At 45.6% G+C, this 5,154-nt stretch overlaps 1 long non-coding RNA gene across 2 annotated transcripts; it reads left to right on the plus strand.

The window, feature by feature from the left end:
- The first annotated feature begins 60 nt into the window (after nt 1-60).
- On the plus strand, nt 61-4,655 carry LOC114006989 (uncharacterized). Of its 2 annotated transcripts, none has more exons than XR_003548647.1 (3): nt 61-109; nt 347-465; nt 3,477-4,655. It is a non-coding gene; the product is annotated as an uncharacterized LOC114006989 (long non-coding RNA). The 2 variants fall into 2 exon arrangements; XR_003548648.1 differs by having other exon boundaries at nt 77-190.
- Nucleotides 4,656-5,154: the final 499 nt, after the last annotated feature.

Below are 5,154 nucleotides of genomic sequence, written 5' to 3' on the forward strand. Positions count from 1 at the left end.
CCCCCATCATGCCCCGCGGAGGCCGCACCGCCTTCCGGCCGCCTCTGCCCCTTAGCACCCTGGGAAATGCAGTGCGCGGCGGCCAGCGCTGAGCCCTTGGGCGCCGGGGGTGAGCGCGGGGGTCGCGGCGACCGAAGCGGGTCCGCGGGCTCTCCTCCTCCCGGCGTCGCCCGCCACGCCTCCTTCCCTTGTTAGTCTCCTAAACAGTGTTTTCCTATTATTAAAAACCAGCATTAACTGAGCTCAAGGATAAACGTAGGGAGAGGATAAGTGCTATTGAGCGGCTTGGGGATTGACAAAGGAATGATATAATTTCATTTATTTTTTGTTTTTGTTTTTGCCATAGGGCAGCTGCGCTTGCGGGAGACAGAAGTAAAGTGAAAAATTACCCCTCAGGATGGGATGGCCACCTGCAATCTTTTCAGCATTCTCTCTGGACTTGGGGCACATAGGCACACGTGCCTGGTATGTTTTTCAGACCTCTGGTTGGGATTGCCAAGGGTGGAAGACATGTGGGGCTTAGCTCCTTTAATCTCCAAGTCACCTGCTGGCTCTGTACTTTCAGTTTTAACGGGACTAGCTTCAAGATTGAGACTACAGTATAGGGTGGGGAGTGTGGAGGAAGAATGGGAAGGGAAGCTACTGGGTCGTGGGAAAAGTCATGATGAACTTAAATATACAAAAATGTTCATTGACTTTTCCAAAGATGATTCAGTATTATAGTAATCCAGACTCAAGATGATGGTGGCTTGGAGGGTGCATCAAAGCAAAATGGTCGTAGCTGTGCAGGTGAAAAGAAGCAATTAGAGGGACCAGCAGTTAGCGTAATGGCTATGTCCCTGGACTCCCACATAGTCGACTGCGGTTCGAGTCCCGGATCCGGTGGCTTAAAACTCACGCCGGGCTCATGTGCGTGTGTGCCCAAGATCCTGAGAGGAGAATGGAGGAGAAGGGATTGAGGCGTGGCCATCCTCCCTGGGGGGTGATTTCTCGCTTTCTGTCTCTCTCTGTCTGTCTGGTGAGCGCACGTGCCCTATAGCAAAAACCTCTCCAAAAAAAGAAAAAAGAAAAAGAAAAAGAAAAAAACAATTAGATTTGGGGTAAGAAAGAACAGTTTTAATCGAAAAAGTATGAAAAGAGAGGGCCAGCAGGTGGTGTGGCTATTGAGGGTGCTGGATTCCTACATAGTCAACTGCGATTGGAGTCCCAGGCTGTCCCGACCCAGGGGACAGTCAAACAGGTTTCCTGGGGGAAGGAGTGAGAGACACGACGAACTACGCAGCATTACAACACAGAGACAACGCAGTATCACAATTCTTCAGGGTCTTCAGGGTCACCTGGCGATTGTGGGCCAGGGATCGTGGTTATATACATGTTGGTGGGCAGTGATTGGTTGAATGAAGGATTGTAAAAGGTGGGTTATGATTGGTTACTTTTGTGAACCAATCATGAGGTGCCGGATATGCAAATCTGAGGGATTCTAAGCTCACCAATTTGCTATGGGAAGTGGCCAATCAGAGTATGGTTTTGAAGGTGAGGTTTTGAAGGGGAGCCAATCATGGCCTTTGGCATTGTGTAATTGTTTGCTCTCTGAGAAACCGGCAATATTTGCTGGTGCACAGCCTCCCACACCGGACCTGGTGGCTTGCTTTCTCACTTTCCCTTTCTCGCTCTCTCAATCTGGTCAAATTAAAAAATAATAATAGGGGCCAGCAGATGGTGTGGTGGTTAAGGGAACTGGGCTCCCATGTGGCCAATCATGGTTCAAGTCCTGGACCTGGTGGCTTGCTTTCTCATTTTCCCCTTCTCTCTCTCTCTCTCTCACTCTGTCCCTCACTGGTCAAATTAAAATAAATAAATAAATACAGTTAAATAATTCTTTAAAAAAATACTAACAAATAAAGTTAATCAGCTAGCAGTTTTTAGAATATATCCAGAGTCCCATCATTATAATTTACCATCAGCACACTTTGCACTCTGGCATAAGTCACCTATTATCTCTCTCCTTGTTTTTTTTCTTTTTTGGAGAGGTTTTTGCTGTAGAGCGCTTGCCAGAAAGACAGAGAGAGACAGAGGGACAGAAAGCAAGAAATCACTCCCCCCCGGGGGGGGGGGATGACCACACTGCAATCTCTTCTTCTCCATTCTCCTCTCAGGATTTTGGGCACGCGCACACACACACACACACACACACACACCCAGCATGAGTTTAAGCCACTGGGTCTGGGACTTGAACCACAGTCGACTACGTGGGAGTCCAGCAACATAGCCATTATGCCAACTGCTGGTCCCTCTCCTTGATTATTACAACAGCCCCCTGACTCAAAAGATCTGAAGTCAAGGGACAATTTTGCCATTAAAGGAACATTGGCAAAGTTTGGAGATACTGTTTGATATTACAACCCAGATGAGGGTGCCTCTGGTATCTAGTGGTTAGAGGCCAGGGATGCTGCTTAACATCCTACACTATTTATGACAGACCCCACAACAGAGAATTATCTCACCCGAAATGTCAGTGTTGATGAGACTGAGAAACCTGTGTTTCTGCTTCTGCCTTTAGCCTTTTCCACGGCAAAGCTGTTATCTTCTATTTTTAAAAAATTTGTAGAGAGATTTTTGCTATAAGGCAAGTGTGCTCACCAGACAGAGAGAGAGAAAGTAAGAAATTGCCCCTCAGCCTTCTAGGGAAGATGGCCACGCTGCAATCGCTTCGCTTCCATTCTCCTCTCAAAATTTTGGGCACCCACACATGCCCAACATGAGTTTCAAGCTGTCATGTTCAGGACTCGAACCATGGTTCGAGTTATGTGGGAGTCCAGTGCCTTAATCACTATACCACTTACTGGCCCAAAATCTGTTCTCAAAATAGCAGCCAAACTGTCCATGTCAACGTTTAAATTTAAATGTTGCTCCTTGGCCAAACTCAGATCGTACACTGGTCTACCCTTTATTACTCTCTGACTTCATTTCCAGCTGCCGTCCCTTTCTTTACTCAACTTCAGTTACATTCCTTTCTGCTTTCTGAATTTCTCTAGCTCATTCCACCTTAGGGCTCTTGCACATGCTGTTTTCTTTGCCTAGAATGCTCTTTTCCCAGATAGCCGAATGGTTTCCTTCTTTATCTCTGTTCTATAATCCTGGGTAGCTAATGAGCCACCCAAATCCCTCTTGCAGGATTAATTGATTTATTATCCAAGCAGCAGAGGAAATTGTTGGCTGAGCCTCAGCTATCGGGCCTCTCCTGGAGTTATCCCTAGTGGAAGAGTTTCACCACCTAAGGTCATTCCTCTTTTCCTGGACAACCAGCATTCAGTGCCTGTAATGTAGAAGGCCTTGTTCCTTCACTCCAACTTGGGACAATTCCAAAGGGTCATTCCAGTTCACAGTGCCCAAAGGGGAGTTTGCTGAGCTCTGTTGTATGGTACCTCACTCAACTACTTCCTTGCCCAGTTCTGCTTCTTTTCCTCTCCCAACAGGTGTGAGAGCTCTCCTTGTTCATTTCAGCCTCAGACTCAAGACTCTGCCTTCCTGGGAGCACAACCTATAACACATGTTTTGGATTTTCACTTATTGCCACCTCTTCAGAAAGTCCTTCCTTGGTTATCTTCACTAGGATTGAAACCTTCATCCGACATACTCAGTATTACTTTCCTGTTTTACTTTTCTCTTTACAATGTGTTACCATGTAGCATTATCTTTATTTTATTTATTTTTCCTGTCTATTGTCTTTCTCTCTCCACCAGCATGTTCTGAATCATGAAGATGGGGATTCATGTGTGATATGCTTACTGGTGAATTTTTAGCATCTGGAATAGGTGTGGTAGATATTCCTGAATACAGGACTGTTGAGTGAATGTTGCATAAAAAAGTGAGTGGGTCCCAGGGAACGTAGTTGATCAGCAGGGTGCTGGAGGGGGATGGAGATAGAAGAAGCTGATAAAAGGTGTAGGCATGCTTGCTAATAAGGGGGTACCTAGGGTTGCCCATGAAGGAATAACTTGAAATGCAGGAGATGAAAGAGGAAATTGGGCCAGATAGATTTAGCAGAGTTTAGGAGAGGAGAAAGAAGAAGAAGAAGAGATGGGGTCGGCAGGTGGAACAGTTGTAAAACAATGCTCTGTGATGCTGGACCCACATGGGAACAACGCAGGTTTGCACCCCAGGCCTCCCCGTACACACAATAAATGTGTGTACACTCATGATCTGGCTGGCTGGGGCTGAAGATAGATTAGATGTAAAGATCCTGTTGGGGGTGTTTCCCCCCCCCCTCTAATGGAATAAGTCAATATACATAAAAGGAGAGGAGGAGGAGGAGATAGCTATAGTGAGATTCTGGACTTCAGGAACATGGAAATGAGGATAATTTTTAGACTCTGTACTGTATGTTGTATGATGTAATCTTTCATAGCTGCCTTCCTTATTAAAACCTTCAGCAAAACATCTATAGTGATAGAGCACACCCTGGTAGTGGTTAGGCTTAAAGGCTTTAGAGTAGATGGCTTAGGTTCCAAGCTCAGCACTGGCATTTACCACGTGACCTTGGGTAATTTCCACATGCCTTGGTTTGCTCATCTGTAAAATGAAGATAATACTGGGACCAGCAGTTGGCGTAATGGCTATGTTGCTGGACTCCCATGTAGCCGACCATGGTTCAAGTCCCGGACCCAGTGGCTTGAACTCATGTCGGCCGTGTGTGCGTGCGTGCCCAAGATCCTGAGAGAATGAAGGAGAAGGGATTGCGGTGTGGCCATTCCCCCTGGGGGGGTGATTTCTCGCTTTCTGTCTCTGTGTCTTTCTCTGTCTTTCTGGTGAGCACGCATGCCCTATAGCCACTAAAAAAAACCCCTCCAAAAAAAAAAAAAAAAGGAAAAACATGAAGATAATACTAATATCTACCTGATTATCTTCAGGAATGTCTGAGATAATATATCAGATGTGCTTAACAGAGTTCTTGGCATGCAATAACAGACCCATGCTTGTTAGCCATTATTTCTATTATCATGAAGTAGTTTAATAGAAAAAAAGATCTATAGGCATTGACAAGAAAGCATCTTTACACTGCTGCAACACTGTTAAATGAAGATGCATGTCACAAACAACGCAGATGGCAGGATTCCATTTATATAATCAAAATAAAACAAAAGGCTGTCTTTC

Source organism: Tupaia chinensis, unplaced genomic scaffold (genome assembly GCF_000334495.1).
Source record: "Tupaia chinensis unplaced genomic scaffold, TupChi_1.0 Scaffold000113_1, whole genome shotgun sequence".
NCBI classification, from domain to species: Eukaryota; Metazoa; Chordata; class Mammalia; order Scandentia; family Tupaiidae; genus Tupaia; species Tupaia belangeri.